Source organism: Lipotes vexillifer, unplaced genomic scaffold (genome assembly GCF_000442215.2).
Source record: "Lipotes vexillifer unplaced genomic scaffold, Lipotes_vexillifer_v1.1 scaffold1103, whole genome shotgun sequence".
NCBI lineage: Eukaryota > Metazoa > Chordata > Mammalia > Artiodactyla > Lipotidae > Lipotes > Lipotes vexillifer.
Window position 1 is genome coordinate 658696 of NW_006775759.1, and position 21921 is coordinate 680616.

General features: G+C 35.1%; 1 pseudogene; it reads left to right on the forward strand.

The window, feature by feature from the left end:
- Window positions 1-21921, forward strand: part of LOC103080550 (UDP-glucuronosyltransferase 2C1-like) — a 37219-nt pseudogene that overhangs the window by 7012 nt on the left and 8286 nt on the right.

Here is a 21921-nt window from a genome sequence, read left to right on the forward strand (position 1 = left end):
TTACAGTATGCGGGCCTCTCACTGTTGTGGCCTCTCCCGTTGCGGAGCACAGGCTCCGGACGCGCAGGCTCAGCGGCCATGGCTCACGGGCCCAGTCACTCCACGGCATGTGGGATCTTCCCGGACCGGGGCACGAACCCGCGTTCCCTGCATCGGCAGGCCGACTCTCAACCACTGCGACACCAGGGAAGCCCTACCCTTATACTCTCATACAGACTCTCCACTCTCCTAAAAATCCTCTGTGGTCCACTTTTTCATCCTTCCCTCCCCCTAAATCTTTAGAAATCACTATTTTTACTTCCTCCATAGTTTTGCCTTTTCCATAAGAAGTGGTTTTAAATTAGGGATGTCAAGGAATAAGAAGACATGACTTTGTATTGGCTGTTTATTGTAAACATTACACCACCTAGAGTTAAAAAACAGAAATTGGGGTGGAACTGGAGACTATAATCCAAATGTCTAAGGCTTGTGTGAACAGGTGTTGCACCTGTCAGCCTGACAGTTGACATTAGAGAACATGAGTAGTTGACAGTACAAAGACATAAAGAAAAGGATATTTTTTAAAAGCAGAGAAAATGAAACAGTTGGAAATGTCAGTCAAAAGAAAGCAGGACACACATTAAAACTCTGTCTGGACCCTGTTTGATGTAGGTAGGGTAGAATGATTGAGTATACTTAAAGGATTATAGGGTAAGACCTGAGTTTCAGGTAAGGTCAGGAAATATATGGAATACTCATTGAAGAGGTTGAGAATTTGGGAGAATTTTTAAAACATGTAACAGAAATTTTTCCTTTTCCTGTTATATGAATATGTACATTAATATTTTGACAAGTTAAATGATATTGGATATCCATTCTACTTTTTTCTAAGCCATTGTTTCTGCTCAGAAAGTAATCACTTAAATATTCTGAGCCTTTTTTATTTTATTTCATAATTTTTGATAAAAGGTCTATGCCCTGTTGGGATAGTGTGAGACTTACTTATATTTGCTATATTTAATAATTCAAAAATATTCAGAATTCTCCTATTGCCTTATTATTGACCCAGTAACACACATACATGTATATATAATGTGTGTTTGTGTGAATTTGTGCATTTATTTGTTTTACCAACTATATGTCACCAAGGATCTAACTGATTTCTTTTGTATGAACTTTAAGGATGTCCAGAAAGTGTAAGAGCTTTGAAGTATTTCCAGTGGATCTTATTTCCCCTGTCTCCACTCATCAGAGAACACTAGGGCCCTGGGGACACTACAAAAGCACAATCACATCCCTGCAGTTCAATAATGACATGCTCTCACACTCATGAAAAAAAAAAATGATTCCTAAGTTTATGACAGCTGTAAGGGGGTTCTTTAATATAGCAAGCATTTTCATAACATTTAATTGTTTGAACAATTCACATGATTAATTTTGGTATTAGAATATTTCCAGAAGATTTTCAATGGTATCCCTAACTATAAAAAGCAGAAACTAGGGACCTCCCTCGTAGTCCAGTGGTAAAGAATCCGCCTTAATGGTGCAGGGGACGTGGGTTTGATCCTGGTCAGGGAACTAAGATCCCACATGCCGCAGGGCAACTAAACCTGCGCACCAAAACTACTGACCTGCGCGCCTCAACTAGAGAGCCTGCCGTGCCACAAACTACAGAACCCACGCACTCTGGAGCCCACGTGCCACAACTAGAGAGAGAAAACCCACACACCATAACTAGAGAGAAGCCTGCATGCCCCAACGAAGAGCCCGCACACTGCAAGGAAAGATCCTGCATGCCTCAATGAAGATCCCACGTGCTGCCACTAAGACCTAATGCAGCCAAAAATAAAATTAAATAAATCTTTTTTAAAAAAGCAGATACTAAAGTACACTGTATCTACGTTTACATACAAATACGAGTCGATGTGAATGTGCAAAGTAACACATAAAGAGAGTGACAAGTAAAGTAATCGTGAGGTTTGAGGCTCTAATAGAAAGGAATATGATGGGAGAAAGTGTAAAACTTGAACATTTCCACAAACAATAACCACATTTCTGTTCTGTTTCTGAGTTAGAGTATGTACAATGACAGATGATATATAAGTGCGAACCTTTTGTTAACTACATTTGTGCCTTAATCCCTATGCAGAGCTCTCTGGTAAATTAGCCTGGATCATTTGGTTAAACTCAAAGTGTACACAGCTGCTTCTACCCTTGAGCCAAAATCTTACCAATGTCAGGCAGCTATGTCAAATTAATCAGACCAATGTAAACATTAAAAGGAAAAAGCAGTATTGAAGACCCATCTTTGGAACAGGGTCTTTTCTTCTTAAACTTTTAGCCCCATCTACTGAAGAAGTAGAGGGAGAGTCACAGTTAATCATGTATGTGTATTCTTATAACACTCAGCACAACAATCCTCTAAGGAATGTGACCCAACTAGGGATCTGCAGTAAGACTCAGACTTTCATCTTTTCCCTGTAAGGAAGATGTAGGAAAAGGTTGGAGAGAGGAGTGAAAAATTTCCCTCCAAATAAAAGTAATAAACTTATTTACCTCCTTCACACTAGTCACGCTATTCATATTAACAATTCCAATTATAATAACATTTACAATTATAAACTCAAGTATTTACAAAAGTAATATATATCCATCCTGTGTAAAACAACAATCTCATATGCTTTTATCACCAGCCTAATTCCAACAATAATACTTATTCACCCAGGACAAGAACTACTTATCTCAAACTGACGTTGAATCACAATCTAAACCTTAAAATTATCACTTCAAAATAGATTATTACTCAATAATGTTTGTGTCAGTAGCACTAATTGTCACATGATCTATTATAGAATTTTCAATATGATACATGTATTCAGATTCCATTACAACATGAAAAAGATGTCAATTTGATTTTGAATGCCAAAATGTAAGTTTGTGGAATTATGGAATTTGGGGTTTTCTTTTTTTAATTTCAGAGCCTCGGAATGTATTAATCATTCTTACAATTCATGCCATATGATAATCAACCTATAGCTGACATCCCTTTTGATTTATTTTCTTACATTTTTTTCTTTATCTTCTTTTTTTTCATTACCCCACAACCAGTAGGCACCCAGTCAAATGCATTTAATATTTATCATCTCACTTCAATTTACACAGATACTGTGTATCTTCAAACTATATATTGTATTGATTTGAGTTTTATAATTACATAAATTGTTTTATACTATAATTCACATTTTCTTTTTCTTATTACTCTATGATTTTTTTTCAAATCCAAGTTTCTATTTGTAAATCCATTTCATTCATTGTGAGAGTTGCAGAGTTTTGGTTTATGTATTTATCACATTTTATTTATTCCTCACAAAGGATAATTAGATGTCCCCATCTCCATCCTACAACGGAGAATATTAGGAGGAAAATTTGCAAAGCTAGGCATATATTTGAGATCTATATCCAATAGTGGGATTAAATTATAGTATCATGGGTTATTGGCATATTTAATTGTGTTGTACATTTAATTTCACTGAATATCTGTACAAATGTGTTGTTTCATCAGGAGTGCATAGGTGGTCACATCTTCCACATTTCATCTACACCTTGATACTATTCTATTTGTCAGTTTCAAAGAGGTAAAGTGATATTACATTGCTGAATTTTATTTGTATTCTCTGTAATAGCAAAGCTGAACATCTTTTCAGAAACTTATTATTCTTATTTTCCCTCTCTGAAACTCATATACTTAGTACATTATTTTGGATATTCTAACATTTTTGCAAGAAATACAAATTCTTTCCATAGCATAGAATATCTAGGTATTAATCCTTGATCTAGCCATTGCAAATATCTTCTCCTATGGCTTCATATCTTTGTTAATATTACCTCTAATTTCCTTTTTTAAACATAAACTGCCAAATTTGATGTAATCAAATCTATCCTTTAATACCTTATGATTTGTACTTTTCAAAGTCTCATTTAAAATATTTGTATCTTTTCTGAGGTTAAAGAGACATTCTCTTATATTTTATTTTTATATGTATAATATTATAATTTAACATGATATATTTAATGCATTCAGATTTTTTTATTAATACATGCTAGGAGGTAAATATTCACCTCCTTGTTTTGTCTGAATAATGAATGTATTGTTATACAACTACCTGATAATCCACTCAGTATGAATTTTTCTCACTGATTGTCCCAATGAATTGTGATACCATTTTTAGCATAAATGGGACTATCACATACTCATGCTTCTCTTTCTGTCCTAACTACATTATTCTATGGTTCACTTAGTCTGTTAGCAATTCAGTAGCCTTCACTTTGTATTCTGCATTATTATCTGATGAAGTAGTCTCCAGTATTTCCTTTGCTTTTTCAAAGTTCATTCATTATTGATGAAAATGTAATTTTTATATAAATTTTAAAATATTTGCCAATTTATCAAGAAAAATGCCATAAATGAAAAGAAATTTTAAGAGATTGATAGCTTTACATATTAAGCCAATCCATGTAAAATATAGTGTGATGTTTAATTTTATGTGTCAACTTGTCTGGGCCAGGCACACAGCTATTTAGCCAAACATCATTCTGGAAGTTTCTGTGAGGGTATTTTTGGATGACATTAACATTTAAATATGTGGACCTTGAGTAAACAAATTGCTCTCTATTATGTGGGTGAGCCTCACCCAATTAGTTGAAGACCTGAATAGAACAAAAGACTGAATGCTCCCAAGCAAAAAAGAATTTTGCCAGTAGACAGACTTCAGACTTGAACTAGAACAATGGCTCTTCTCTGAGTCTCCAGACTCATGGTTTATTCTGCAGATTAAACTTTCCAAACTCCATAATCATGTGAGGCAATTCCTTAATATAAATCTCTTTCCTGTCTTTCCCTTTCAAGACTCATATATTTTTTTTCCTTCTTTTAGTTGACTTAGTTTTAGTTTTGTTAGTAGTTAAACATAGGATGAAAGGATCATTTTTTACTTGAGCATGATTAAATATGATATTTTTATTTTTAATGGAAAGTCATATATTTCTATTATTTTACTGTCAGCCTCAGAGTATTCATTATAGTTCTTTCTGCATGTCTTATCTAGTCAGGAATTTACATGGCTATCTCATTTCTAAATGTGTTATGGAAGCTTATACAAAGAGAAAATGTAACCAAAGTAAAAGAAAACTGAAATTTAGGAAACAGGATAAAGTAAATATACCAAACTTATGTCATTATACTGACTGCGATTCAGCAGAAAAATGAATGATAATCTTATTAGCTTCCAAAACTAAATATAAAGTGAAGCACCAGAACTATTTAACTTAAAGCAGGAATCAAATGTTCTTTATTTGGAACACTGTGGAAAGGGTTTTGGAAGGCAGTAGAGAGTACTGAATATAGTCATTGGCTTTACAATCAACAAGCTTAACTTAGAAATTTGGCTCTGCCAGCTACTGCTGTGTAGACTTGGACAAATTACTCAACCTTACTGAGACAGATTTCTCATTTGCAAATGTATACATATCTCTTAGAATTCCCATATATCTAAGTTAAAGGATACATGTAAGTAGCTCTGCACCTGGCAGAAGACAACAGGTAGTCAATAATTTGTAAACACACACACACACACACACACACACACACACACACCACTCTATCATGCTGAAGGGAACATCAATTTAAGTCATTTTTAATTTGTCTAATAACCAGTGATTTCAGGTCATATTTTGTACACTGAAATGGTTAACATATGAAAAACAGAAGTATTCTAAAAATTCAGACACCTTGAGAAAACTGTATGACTTATTCTTGATACTATCAACTTTCTTAGAACAAAGACTGTTTCCCTCACAGGAGTTAGAAGAGTTTGTGCAAAACTCTGGAAAATATGGAGTTGTGCATAGTTTTGGAAGTTTTAGCCACAGCAACAAAAGAAGAAAAAGAAATAAAAGGACTCCAAATTGGAAAAGAAGTAAAGATGTCACTGTTTTCAGATGACATGATACTATACATAGAGAATCCTAAAGATGCTACCAGAAAACTACTAGAGCTAATCAATGAATTTGGTAAAGTAGCAGGATACAAAATTAATGCACAGAAATCTCTGGCATTCCTATACACTAATGATGAAAAATCTGAAAGTGAAATCAAGAAAACACTCTCATTTACCATTGCAACAAAAAGAATAGAATATCTAGGAATAAACCTACCTAAGGAGACAAAAGACCTGTATGCAGAAAATTATAAGACACTGATGAAAGAAATTAAAGATGATACAAATAGATGGAGAGATATACCATGTTCTTGGATTGGAAGAATCAACATTGTGAAAATGACTCTACTACCCAAAGCAATCTACAGATTCAATGCAATCCCTATCAGACTACCACTGGGATTTTTCAGAGAACTAGAACAAAAAATTTCACAATTTGTTTGGAAACACAAAAGACCCTGAACAGCCAAAGCAATCTTGAGAAAGAAAAACGGAGCTGGAGGAACCAGGCTCCCTGACTTCAGATTATACTACAAAGCTACAGTAATCAAGACAATATTGTACTGGCACAAAAACAGAAATATAGATCAATGGAACAGCATAGAAATCCCAGATATAAACCCATGAACATATGGTCACCTTATCTTTGATAAAGGAGACAAGAATATACAATGGAGAAAAGACAGCCTCTTCAATAAGTGGTGCTGGGAAAACTGGACAGCTATATGTAAAAGAATGAAATTAGAACACTCCCTAACACCATACACAAAAATAAACTCAAAATAGATTAAAGACCTAAATGTAAGGCCAGAAACTATCAAACTCTTAGAGGAAAACATAGGCAGAACACTCTATGACATAAATCACAGCAAGTTCCTTTTTGATCCACCACCTAGAGAAGTGGAAATAAAAACAAAAATAAACAAACAGGACCTAATGAAACTTCAAAACTTTTGCACAGCAAATAAACCATAAACAAGATGAAAAGACAACCCTCAGAATGGGATAAAATATTTGCAAATGAAGCAACTGACAAAGAATTAATCTCTGAAATTTACAAGCAGCAGCCGTCATCAAAAAATCTACAAAACATAAATGCTGGAGAGGATGTGGAGAAAAGGGAACCCTCTTGCACTGTTGGTGGAAATATAAATTGATACAGCCACTCTGGAGAACAGTATGGAGGTTCCTTAAAAAACTAAAAATAGAACTACCATACGATCCAGTAATCCCACTCCTGGGCATATAGCCTAAGAAAACCATAATTCAAAAAGAGTCATGTACCAAAATGTTCATTGCAGCTCTATTTACAATAACCAGGACATGGAAGCAACCTAAGTGTCTATCAAGAGATGAATGGATAAAGAAGATGTGGCACATATATACAATGGAATATTACTCAGCCATAAAAAGAAACGAAATTGAGTTATTTGTAGTGAAGTGGATGGACCTAGATTCTGTCATACAGAGTGAAGTAAGTCAGAAAGAGAAAAACAAATACCGTATGTTAACACATACATATGGAATCAAAAAAAAAAAAAGGTCATGAAGAACGAGGGGCAAGACGGGAATAAATACACAGATCTACTAGAGAATGGACTTAAGGATACAGGGAGGGGGAAGGGTAAGCTGGGACAAAGTGAGAGAGTAGCGTTGACATATATACACTGCCAAACGTAAAATAGATAGCTAGTGGGAAGCAGCCGCATAGCACAGGGAGATCAGCTTGGTGCTTTGTGACCACCTAGAGGTGTGGGATAGGGAGGGTGGGAGGGAGGCAGATGCAAAAGGGAAGAGATATGGGGACATATGTATATGTATAACTGATTAATTTTGTTATAAAGCAGAAACTAACACACCATTGTAAAGCAATTATACTCCAATAAAGATGTTAAAAAAAAGAAAAGATGCAGTTGTAGTGTTTACTCTGGGGTTAATGATCAAAAACCTCACAGAAGAAAAGTCTAATGTGATTGCATCAGCCCTTGCCCAGATTGCTCAGAAGGTCAGATAATCTTATTTTTTCAGGGACAGCTATTTTAAATTCCATGAAGATCTCCTTAAAGCGTGCTTAAAAATGTCAGAATTATTATTGGTATTGTTAGTGTCAATTTAACTGAACTGTTAAAAAAAAAGGTACTAACCGTTAAAACAGGATATTTGATTGCTGTCTTGTTTTAAACCTGGCATTACTAACAGGAAAACATATTGCAAAATTTTCTTTAAATAATAAGTTAAAACAATCATTCACTACTGTCAAAATTTCAGTCGGCTTTGTATCTACGTTTTAAGGCTTCCATGTAATCTAACCTTGTTTTGTTGTGCTTATTGTTTTTTTTAATCTGAGGCATACACACAAATTGCAGCTACCATGATGGAGAATAAGGGAATAGATATTCAAAAATATACCTTTGATTTACAGAATGCCTTGGGACTCTATTTTCTTATAATTAATGGATGTGGACCAGGCCCTGTTTGAGCCCAGAACTGACAGCTTAGATTCCTGAAATACTCCTAAATAGTGATTCTTCTATTTAAAAAGCTAAAAACTATAATAATACAGTAAAAGATTTATGCAGTTCACTCTATGATGTTCCTATAAATTACAAGTTTTTATTGATACCATTCTAGGTTATAATTGAGTGATGTTGCTTTTAAACTGCCAGGGACACCCTTTTCTCCTTACCTTTAGTTAAAATCTAGAATTAAATGTAATTTTAAGTTACAAATGGTCATAATAATTTTTGTTTTCATAATGAAGTTATTTTAAAATTATTTTGTGTAAGTAGTATTCATTTAAATATTTAATCCAAAAAGCATCTTCATAAAATTATTGAAAATTATTGAGTTTTCAATTGCATTAAAATGCTATGCTTATGGGTGAAAGCAGGGTAGAATAGGAAGCACAAATTTTCTTTGTCCTTCTACCAAAAAAATAATTGTGCTAGCCAAAGCTGTAGGAAGTAACTATATTGGAACTCTGGGGCCTATCTGAGCACTTACAACTCTCAGGGGACAGCTTGACTAGGAACTGTGGTTAATTTAGTCAATTTCACCCCTTTAGACTAAAAGCAACCTCAAAGCCTCCATCACTCAACCCCATGTCAGGCAAAATGCCTATATTTCTGGTGTAAATTGGTGGAGCCACTGTGGGTAAAAAAGACCTTATTTTCCAGATATTGGGGTTCTGCATTCTGTTTGCTGATTACTGCCTCTAATCCTTGAGGTGTAGGCACAGAAGTTGGCCAGAGTTGTTTCAACCTTCATAAGCAGAAATAATATCCAGGAGTTTTAAAGGATCAGCACTATTTTTTTCTTTTTTTCCTTTTTTGTCCATTAGGGAGCAAGACATTGAATTAGGTCATTAAAAACAACCTCACATAGTGGAATTTGGAAAGCAATGTGCATGTCCAGGGAAAGATACTGGCTTAAAAAGAACTGAGAAGACCTAAAACTTTAAACTCAGCCTGGTTTCTGGTAAAGAGAAATACTTCAACAATCCGAAAAAAAAAAAATTCAAACACTAACAAAGGGGTAATTCTGATTTCTGGAGTTAAAGCATTATAAAAATCAAATGTACAGCTCTCAACAAATATCACAAGGCATAAGAAGATAGACAAAAATATAGCTCAATCATAGGAAAAAAATAAATTGAGAGAAACAATTCCTGAGGAAGTCTGGATTTTGTGGCTGCTAGAAAAAGCCTTTAAAACCACTGCCATAAAGATGCACTAACAACTAAAGGGAGACAATGATAAAGAGAAAAAAATTATGTAGGAACAAAATGAAATATTGATAATGAAAAAGAAATTATTAAAGAAAGAGCCAAAAAGAAATCCTGGAGATGAAAATTACAATAACTGAAATGAAAAGCTCACCTCAGGAGTTCAAAACCAGAAATGAACAGGCAAAATTATAAATAAACTTGAGGAAAGGATAACTGATATTTATCAAGTTGGGGGGACAGAAAGAAAAATGAATGAAGAAAAATGAACAAAGCTTAACAAACTTCTGGGACATCATCCAGTGAAGGAGCATACACATTGTGGAAGCTCCAGAAAGAGAGAAATAGGCAGAAAGGATATTTAGAGAAATAATGGCCTAAAATAGCCCAATTTAATGAAATACATAAATCTACAAATCCAAGAAGTTTAGTGAACACCAAGTAGGATAAACTCAAAGAGACCTAAACTAGGACATATTATAACCAGGTTGTTAAAAGCCAAAGATAATGAGTGAATCTTGAAAGAAGCAAGAGAGAAGGAATTCATCACCTAAAAGATATCTTGACTATGCTGACTAGCCAATTTCTCATCAGAAACCTTGGAGGCCAAAAGACAGTAGATTGATAAATTCAAAGTCCTCAAAGACAAATTGTTAACCAAGAATGCTATATCAGGCAAAATTTCCTTCAAAAATGAAGTAGAAATTAAAATATTCCAAGATAAACAAAAGCTAAAGGACATAATTAGCAATAGACTTTCCTTGTACAAATGCAAATGGAGTCTTTCTAATTGAAATAAAATGCTGCTAGACAGTAAGGTAAAACCATATGAAGAAATAAAGGTCAGCAGTAAGGTAAAATTGCAGTAAAGACAATTTTAAAAAGCCAATACTGTTGTAGCCCCAATTTTTAAAAAACTTTCTCAATGATTTAAAATAAAAATTCATAAAAAGCAATTATTAATTTATGTAATTAGGAGCACAATGTATAAATATATAATTTATCACATCAATAAAGAAAGAGATAGATGAGTCTATATAAGAGCAAAGTTTTTTTCATGCTATTGAACTTAACAAACAATTGGTCAAAGAATAAGTCACAAGAGTAACTGGAGAGAGATTGTTCAAGATGGCGGAGTAGAATGATGTGTGCTCACTCCCTCTTGGAAGAGCACTGGAATCAAAACAAACAATCATTGACAGGAAGACACTGGAACTCACCAAAAAAGATACATGGAGAACAATTACACCACAGAAGTCCACCCACTGGAGTGAAGGTACTGATCCCCATGTCACGCTTCCCAACCTGGGGGTCCAGCAGTGGGAGGAGAAATTCCCAGAGAATCAGACTTTAAAGGCTAGTGGAATTTTATTGCAGCACTTTGACAGGACTGGGGGAAACAGAGACTCCACTCTTGGAGGACACACACAAAGTACTGTGCACATCAGGACCCAGGGGGAAGGAGCACTGATCCCACAGGAGACTGAAGCAGACCTAACTGCTAGTGTTGGAGGGTATTCTGCAGAGGTAGGAGGTGGCAATGGTTCACCACAGGGACAAGAACACTGGCAGCAGAAGTTCCGGGAAGTACTCTTTGGCGTGAGCCTTGCCAGAGTCCGACATTAGCCCCACAAAAGAGCCTGTAGGATCCAGTCCTCAAACATCTCAGGCCAAAAAACTAACAGGGAGGGAACTCAGACCCATGCATCAGGAGACAAATGGATTAAAGTTTTACTGAGCTCTGCTCTCCAGAGCAACACTCAGCTCTACCCACCACCAGTCCCTCCCATCAGGAAGCTTGCACAAACCATTTAGACAGCCTCATCCATCAGAAAGCAGACAGCAAAAGCAAGAAGAACTACAGTCCTGTAGCCTGTGGAACGAAAACCACATTCACAGAAAGACAGACAAGATGAAAAGGCAGAGGGCTATGTACCAGATGAAGGAACAAGATAAAACCCCAGAAAAAAAAACTAAATGAAGCAGACATAGGCAATCTTCCAGAAAAAGAATTCAGAATAATGATAGTGAAGATGATCCTGGACCTTAGAAAAAGAAAGGAAGCAAATATCAAGACAATGCAAGAAATGTTTAACAAAGAATTAGAAGAATTAAAGAAGAAACAAACAGAGATGAACAATGCAATAACTAAAATGAAAAATACACTAGAAGGAATCAATAGTAGAATAACTGAGGCAGAAAAATGGATAACTGACCTTGAAGACAGAATGGTAGAAATCACTGCCATGGAAGAGAATAAAGAAAGAAGAACGAAAATAAATGAAGACAGCCTAAGAGACCTCTGGAACAACATTAAATGTACCAACAATCACATGAATGGGGTTCCAGAAGGAGAAGAGAGAAAGAAAGCACCCAGGAAAATATTTGAAAAGTTTATAGTCAAAAACTTCGCTAACTTGGGAAAGGAAATAGCCACCAAAGTCCAGGAAGCACAGAGAGTCCCAGACAGGATAAACCCAAGGAGAAACACACCGAGACACATAGTAATCAAATTGACAAAAATTATTAAAAGCAACAAGGGAAAAATGACAAATACCATACAAGGGAACTCCCATAAGATTAAGAGCTGATTTCTCACCAGAAACTCAGCAAGCCAGAAAGGGGTGGTATGATATATTTAAAGCAATGAAAGGGAAGAATCTACAACTAAGATTACTCTACACAGCAAGGATCTCATTCATGTTCGATAGAGAAATCAAAAGCTTTACAGACAAGCAAAAGCTAAGAGAATTCAGCACCACAAAACCAGCTCTACAACAAATGCTAAAGGAACTTCTCTAAGTGGGAAACAAAAGAGAAGAAAAGGACCTACAAAAACAAACCCAAAACAATTAAGAAAATAGTCATAGGAACATACATATCGATAATTACCTTAAATGTGAATGGATTAAATGTTCCAACCAAAAGACACAGGCTCGCTGAATGGTTACAAAAACAAGACCCATATATATGCTGTCTACAAGAGACCCACTTCAGACCTAGGGACTGAAAATGAGGGAATGGAAAAGATATTCCATGCAAATGGAAACCAAAAGAAAGCTGTACTAGTAATTCTCACATCAGATAAAATAGACTTTAAAATAAAGAATGTTACAAGAGATAAGGAAGGGCACTACATAATGACCAAAGGATCAATCCAAGAAGAAGATATAGCAATTACAAATATATATGCACCCAAAATAGGAGCACCTCAGTACATAAGGTAAATGCTAACAGCTATAAAAGAGGAAATCGACAGTAACACAATAATAGTGGGGGACTTTAACACCTCACTTAAACCAATGGACAGATCATCCAGACAGAAAATTAATAAGGAAACAAAAGCTTTAAATGACACAAAAGACCAGATGGATTAAATTGATATTTATAAGACATTCCATCCGAAAACAGCATATTACACTTTCTTCTCAAGTGCACACAGAACTTTCTCCAGAACAGATGACATCTTAGGTCACAAATCAAGCCTCAGTAAATTTAAGAAAATTGAAATCATCAAGTATCTTTTCTGATCACAATGCAATGAGATTAGAGATAAATTACAGGGAAAAAAATGTAAAAAAAAAAAAAAAAAGCATGGTGGCTAAACAATATGTTACTAAATAACCAAGAGATTACTGAAGAAATCAAAGAGGAAATCAAAAAATACCTAGAGACAAATGACAATGAAAATACAATGATCCAAAACCTAAGGGATGCAGCAAAAGCAGTTCTAAGTGGAAATTTTATAGCAAAACAATCCTACCTCAAGAAACAAGAAAAATCTCAAACAATCTAACCTTACATCTAAAGGAACTAGAGAAAGAACAAACAAAACCCAAAGTTTGTAGAAGGAAAGAAATCAAAAAGTTCAGATCAGAAACAAGTGAAATAGAAACAAAGGAAACAATAGCAAAGATCAATAAAACTAAAAGTTGGTTCTTTGAGAAGATAAACAAAATTGATAAACCTTTAACCAGACTCATCAAGAAAAAGAGGGAGAGGACTCAAATCAATAAAATTAGAAATGAAAAAGGAGAAGTCACAACGGACACCATAGAAATACAAAGCATAATAAGAGACTACTACAAGGAACTCTATGTCAATAAAAGGGAAACCTTGGAAGAAACGGACAAATCCTTAGAAAGGTGTAAACTTCCAAGGCTGAACCAGGAAGAAATAGAAAATATGAACAGACCTGTCACAAGTAATGAAATTGAAACTGTGAATAAAAATCTTCCAACAAACAAAAGTCCAGGACCAGATGGACTGACAGGTGAATTCTATCAAATATTTAGAGAAGAGGTAACACCCATCCTTCTCAAGCTCTTCCAAAAAGTGCAGAGGAAGGAACATTCCCAAACTCATTCTATGAGGCCACCATCACCCTGATATCAAAACCAGGCAAAGATGCTACAAAAAAAAAGTAATTAAAAATTAATATCACTGATAAATATAGATGCAAAAATCCTCAACAAAATACTAGCAAACAGAATACCACAACACATTAAAAGGATCAGACACTATGATCAAGTGGAAGTTATATGCAAGGATTCTTTAATATATGCAAATCAATCAATGTGATATGCCATATTAACAAATTGAAGAATAAAAACTTTATGATCATCTCAATAGATGCAGAAAAAGCTTCTGACAAAATTCAACACTCATTTATGAAAAAAACTCTCCAGAAAGAGGGCCTAGAGGGAACCTACCTCAACATAATAAAGGCCATATATGACAAACCCACAGCAAACAATATTCTCAATGGTGAAAAACTGAAAGCATTTCCTCTAAGACCAGGAACAAGACAAGGATGTTCACTCTAGCCACTTATTTTCAACATAGTTTTGGAAGCCCTAGCCATGTCAGTCAGAGAAGAAAAAGAAATAAAATGAATCCAAATTGGAAAAGAAGAAGTAAAGCTGTCACTGTTTGCAGATGACATGATGCTATACATAGAGAATCCTAAAGATGCCACCAGAAAACTACTAGAGCTAATCAATGAATTTGGTAAAGTTGCAGGATACAAAATTAATGCACAGAAATCTCTTGCATTCCTATACACTAACAATGAAAGATCAGAAAGAGAAATTAAGGAAACAATCTCATTCACCACTGCAACAAAAAGAATAAAATACCTAGGAATAAATCTACCTAAGGAGGTAAAAGACTTGTACTCAGAAAACTATAAGACACTGTTGATAGAAATCAAAGATAACACAAACAAATGGAGAGATATACGATGTTATTGGACTGCAAGAATCAATATTGTGAAAATGACTATACTACCCAAAGCAATCTACAGAGTCAATGCAATCCCTAACAAATTACCAATGGTATTTTTTTACAGAACTAGAACAAAAATCTGAAAATTTGTATGGAGACACAAAAGACCCTGAATAGCCAAAGCAATCTTGAGGGAAAAACTGGAGCTGGAGGAATCAGACTCCCTGACTTCAGACTATACTACAAAGCTATAGTAATGAAGACAGTATGTTGCTGGCACAAAAACAGAAATATAGATCAATGGAACAGGATAGAAAGCCCAGAGATAAACCCATACACCTATGGTCAACTAATCTATGACAAAGGAGTCAAGGTTATACAATGTATATAAGACAGCCTCTTCTATAAGCAGTGCTGGGAAAACTGGACAGCTACTTGTAAAAGAATGAAATTAGAACACTCCCTAACACCATACACAAAAATAAACTCAAAATGGATTAAAGACCTAAATGTAATACTGGACACTATAAAACTCTTAAAGGAAAACATAGGAAGAATGTCCCTTGACATAAATCACAGCAAGATCTTTTTTGACACACCTCCTAGAGTAATGGAAATAAAAACAAAAATAAACAAATGAAACAATTCATTTGGACCTAATGAAACTTAAAAGGTTTTGCACAGCGAAGGAAACTATGAACAAGATAAAAAGACAACACTCAGAATGGGAGAAAATATTTGCAAATGAATCAACAGACAAAGGATTAATCTCCAAAATATATAAACAGCTCATGCAGCTCAATATTAAAAAAAAAACAACCCAGTCAAAAAATGGGCAGAAGACTAAAATAGACATTTCTCCAAAGAAGACATACACATGGCCAAGAGGCACATGAAAAGCTGCTCAACATCACTAATTACTAGAGAAATGCAAATCAAAACTACAATGAGGTATCACCTCACACCAGTTAGAATGGGCATTATGAGAAAATCTACAAACAACAAATGCTGGAGAGGGTGTGGAGAAAAGGGGACCCTCCTGCACTGTTAGTGGGAATGTAAATTGATACAGCCACTATGGAGAACATTATGGAGGTTCCTTGAAAAACTAAAAAGAGAACTACCATATGACCCAGCAATCCCACTACTGAGCATATACCCAGAGGAAACCATAATTCAAAAAGACACATGCACTCCAAAGTTCATTGCAACACTATTTACAATAGCCAGGTCTTGGAAGCAACCTAAATGTCCACTGACAGACGAATGGATAAGGAAGATGTGGTACATATATACAGTGGAATATTACTCAGCCATAAAAAGGAATGAAATTGGGTCATATGTAGGTATGTGGATTGACCTCGAGACTGTCATACAAAGTGAAGTAAGTCAGAAAGAGAAAAACAAATATAGTATATTAATGCATATATGTGGAATCTAGAAAAATGGTACAGATGATCCGGTTTGCAAGGTGTAAATAGAGACACAGATGTAGAGAACAAATGTATTGACATGGGGGCAAGGGGTGGTGGGATGAATTGGGAGATCAGGATTGACATATATACATTAATATGTATAAAATAGATAACTAATAAGAACCTGCTGTATAAAAAAAAATAAAATAAAATTCAAGAATAAAAAAAATCTTAAAAAAAAAAATCAAGTGTACCATATTAATGTTAGATGCTAGTAATAGCAGAAATTGGATGTGGGGTTTGTGGAAATTCTGCAATTTTTCTGTAAATGTAAAAGTATTGTAAAATATAAACAAAAAAAATCTGGAAAGAAAAGTAATTGGAAATTTTTTTTTTTTTGCTGTACGTGGGATACAGCACATCATTGTGGCCTCTCCTGTTGCAGAGCACAGTCTCCGGACATGCAGGCTCAGCAGCCATGGCTCACGGGCCCAGCCGCTCCATGGCATGTGGGATCCTCCCGGACCGGGGCACGAACCCGTGTCCCCTGCATCAACAGGCAGACTCTCAACCACTGCGCCACCAGGGAAAGCCACAGAAAGTATTTTTTTTAATGAATGAAAACACAACAGTCCAAATAAATAGATGTGGAGAAGCAGGACTCAGAGGAATTTATAAGTGCAAGTGCCTACATTAAATAAGAAGAAAGATCTAAAAATCAATATACTAATATTATACTTTAAAGAACTATAAAAAGAAGGCAAACTAAACCAAAAGATAGCAGAAGGAAAAAAATAATGGAGTTAGAGAAGAGATAAAACAAACAAACAAACAAACAAAAAACAGAGAAAATCAATAATACCTAAACCTGGTTCTTTGAAAAGGTCAGCAAAATTATCAAACTTTTAGCTAAACTGCCAAAGAGAAAAAAAAAAGTAGATGCAAATAATTTTAAAATGAGAAATGAACCTAGGGAGATTACTAATGGCTTTTCAAAGATAAAAAGTTTATAAGAGGATATGAAGGAGGTGTAGCCAAGATGGGAGAGTAAGAATACCCCAGCTTACCTCTTAGCACAGTGAGACAGATAGGAGGGGTGAAGAAGTGGTATAGTCAAGACTCATAGCACCAAGGGAGCAAATTAGCAAAGGTTGTCCCCAAGGAGTGCATAGTTCAAGCCCAATGTTAGGCTCCCCAGACCAGTGCTCCAGCACCAGGAAGCCATGCCCCCAAAACAATGGCCTTAAAGGCCAGTGGAGAGTACGTTCAGAAGAGCTAAGGGCTCATAGTAATCAATCTACCACAACAAGAGGACACAGGCAGCCCAAATACAGGTACCCCTAGAGCATCTAAGTCTGGTGACCGGATGAGGGTGCACTGCTTGGATGGATAGGATGTCTAATACAAAAGGCCACTTTTACAAGGTCAGGAAATGTAACCAACCTTCAGATACATAAAAATAAAAACTGCAAGTTGGGTGAAATAAGGCAACAGAGGAATATGTTGCAAATGAAGCAACAACATAAAACTCCAGAAAAAGAACTAAGTGAAGTGGACATAGGCAATCTACCCCATAGAGAGTTCAAGGTAATGATTGTAAAGATGTTCAGAAAAACTGGGGAGAAGATTAAATAAACAGAGTGAGAAGGTGGAATTTTTTAGCAAAAAATTAGAAAATATAAATAAGAACAAAACAAAGATGAACAATACAATAACTGAAATGATAAATACACCAGAAAGAATCAACAGTAGATTAGATGATACAGAGACATCGATCAGCGAGCTGAAAGACAAAGTAGTGGAAATCATTGAAGTTGAACGGAAAAAAGAAAGAAGACAGTTTAAGAGATTTCTGTGACAACATCAAGCATATTAACATTTGCATTATAGCTCTCCCAGAGGGAGAAGAGAGGCAGAAAGGGACAGAGAACATATTTGAAGACATAATAGCTATAATTCCCTAACTTGGGAAAGGAAACAGTCATCTAGTTGTAGGAAGCAGAGACAATCCCACACAGGATCAACCCAAAGAAGACCACATCAAGACACATTGTAATTAAAATGGCAAAAATTAAGAGAAAATTTTAAAAGCAGCAAAGGAAAAGGAACAAGTTACTTACAAGGAAACTCCCATAAGCCTATTGGCTAACTTTTCAGCAGAAACACTGCAGACCTGAAGGGAGTGGCACAATATATAATATTTAAAATGATGAAAGGGGGAAACCTACTACCAGGAATACTCTCACCAGCAAGGCTCTCATTCATGTTTGATGGAGAGATCAAAAGTTTTACAAGCAAGCAAAAGTTAAAGAGTTCAGCACCACCAAACCAGGTGTACAAGAAATGTTAAGGGGACTTTTCTAAGTGAGAGAGAAAAGGTCACAACTAGAAACATGAAAATCACAAAAGGAAAAATTGGTAAAGGCAAATATATAGTAAAGTTAGTAAATCAGCCAGATATAAAACTAGAAGGAAGGTTAAAACACAAAAGTAATACAATCATGTATACTCATAATAAGTAGTTAAGAGATACATGAAACTAAAAGGTTTAAAATATGATGTCAAAAATAGTAAGTGTGGTGAGGGAAGTAAAAATGCAAGGTTGTTAAAATGCACTTGACCTTAAGAGATCAGCAACTTAAAATAATCTTGTATTTTCACATATATATGTATGTATTTTGCTAAATGCAGTGTGGGGAATAAGACAATAACTATGCAATAGTTTTACATGTTGTAACTAGACTTATCGTGATGATCATTTTGAGAGGTATAGAAATACCAAATAGCTGTATTGTGTAACAGGAACTAACATAGTGTTGTAGGTTAGTTATACTTCAAAACAGAAAAGAAAAAACAACCTCATGGAAAAACAGATCAGATTTGTGGTTACCAGAGGCAGGGGACTGGGGAAAGGACAATTGGAGGAAGGTGGTTAAAAGGTTCAAACTTCCAGTTATACGATAAATGAGTACTAGGAATGCAATATACATCATAAATAAACACTGCTGTATGTTATATATGAAAAATGTTGAGAGTAAATCTTGAGTTCTCATGTGAAGAAATTTTTTTTCTATTTCTTTAATTTTGTACCTACATAAGATGATGGATATTCACTTATTCATTTATCACTTATTGTGATAATCACTTCATAATGTATGTAAGTAAAATTATAATGCTATACAACTTAAACTTAGTGCTGTATGTCAATTATATATCAACAAAACTGAAAGAAAAAAAGAGGATATTATCAAAACTTGCACAACGAAAATTAGACAACCTGGAATACGTGGATAAATACCTTGAAAAACTCAATTTACTTACACAGACTAAACAAGAAATAGAGTATTTCAACAGACCTATATCAAGTTAAGAGACTGAAATAGTAATCAAAAACCTACCAAAAAGGAAAAGTCCTGGAGAGATAGCATCACTGGCAAATTCTATCAAACATTTATATAATTAAATAATTAAGTAATCCTTTTCAAATATTACAAAAAAGTGAAAAGAAGGAAACATTATATAATGCTGTGAGGCTAGATTTACCTGATATGAAAGCCTGTGTATTGCCGAAACCTGCTTTCAGTTTCCAGGTTCTTTGGATTCACCGGCAAAATACCCACTCGTCTCACACAACTGAACAGATTTAATTAATTTCTTTAATAGAAGATGATTTAACTTAATTTCAATATACAGTCATTAGAAGGGGATGAATAAAAGTATTAGAAAGACATAACAGAGTATACATCACCAGATTGGGCCGACACCTTCATCCAGATTCAAACAGCAGCTGGGAAATCCCGTGTAACAGCAATCTGGAGTCCCAGCTGGGAAGGGTCCCAGGCGGTGCGTCCACCTCAGGGGTGAAACTTCAAATTGTAGTTCTGGGGGCTTCCATTTATAATTCCAGGCCACAAACTGATGTCATCAGTTTGCATGCAAAAATGCAGCTCTGGTTCAACTGTAACAATGCTGTTGATTTCACCATATGAGTCACAAGATTTTCTAGACCCCAGGGGACTGACCAGGTCCCCAGGGCTCAAGAAATTCCAAGACCCACTCCCTTTCTTATTGTACTTGCTGCTTGACTTGTTAGTAAGAATTGTTAGGTGTGCAAGCTGGCCTGCAGTCCAGGCAGGGTCACAAGTCGGTCAGAGGCCTTCTTTTGCCTCTGAAGCCTAAACAAGACTACTTTACTAGTTTTCCCAACAGCCAGATAAAGACACCACAAAAGAATAAAATTACGGACCATGATCATTTCTAAATATGGACATTAAAATACTCAAGAAAAGATTTGCAGATCAAATCCACTAGAATATTGAAAGGAGTATTCACCATAGTAAAATGATACTTATTCTATTTTTGCAAAGGTGGTTCAGCAAATGTAAATCAATCCATGTAATACAGCACATGAATATAATGAAGGGAAAAACAAACAAACAAATGATCATTTTAACTTACACAGAAAAGGAAGTTGAGAAAATCCAACATTCTTTTGATGAAAACTCTCAAGAAACTTAGGAATAGAGGGAGAAGTCCTCAATATGATACAGGATACTTTTGGAAAACCCACAACTTATGTCATACTCAGTGGTGTAAACTGAAAGCTTTCTTCCTAAGATCAGGAACAATACAAGGTTGTATTGTTTCACTGCTGCTATTTAACCTTATACCAGACGTTCTAGCATAGGAATGACACAGGAAAAAGAAATAAAAATGCATCCACATTGGAATGGGAGAGGTAAAGCAATGTGTATTTGCAGATGACATGATACTATACATAGAAAATCTCAAAGAATTCACAAAAAACTACTAAGGATAATAACCAAACTTAACTAAGGTGCATAATACAAGATTAACAGGCAAAAATAAGTTTTGTTCATACACACAGGGTCAGTGAACACTCTGAACATGAAATTTCCAAAATTCCACTTACTAGAGCAACAAAACAAATTAAATAATTAAGAATAAATCTAACCAAGGAGGTAAAACATTTGAATAATGAGAACCACAAAATATTTATTATTATTATTATTTTTATTATTATTATTATTACTGTGCTGTGTGGCATGCAGGTTCTTAGTTCCCTAACCAGGGATCAAACCTATGCCTCCTGCAGTGGAAGCTCAGGGCCCTAACCACTGGACATCCAGGGAATTCCCCACAAAACATTATTGCTGCAAGAAATTAAAGAATACCTAAATACATGGAAACATCCTATGTATGTTCATGATAGGAATATTTAACATGGTTAAGATGTCAACACTATCCAAAACTATCTACAGATTTAATGCAATGCCTATCAAAACTCTAACAGCCTTTTTGTAGAAATAAAAAATCCAATCCTCAACCTCATATGGAACTACAAGAACCACAAATAGTCGAAACAATCCTGAAAAACAACAGTTAAAGGACTCACGCTTTCTAACACTGAAGTTAGAAATTTACTATAAACCTACAGTAAATTAACAGTGTAGTAGTGGGAAGAGGGCAGACATATAAACCAATGGAATAGAAGGCAAAGTAGAAATAAACCTTCACACATATGGGTAATTGATTTTCAACAAGGATGCAAGACCATTCA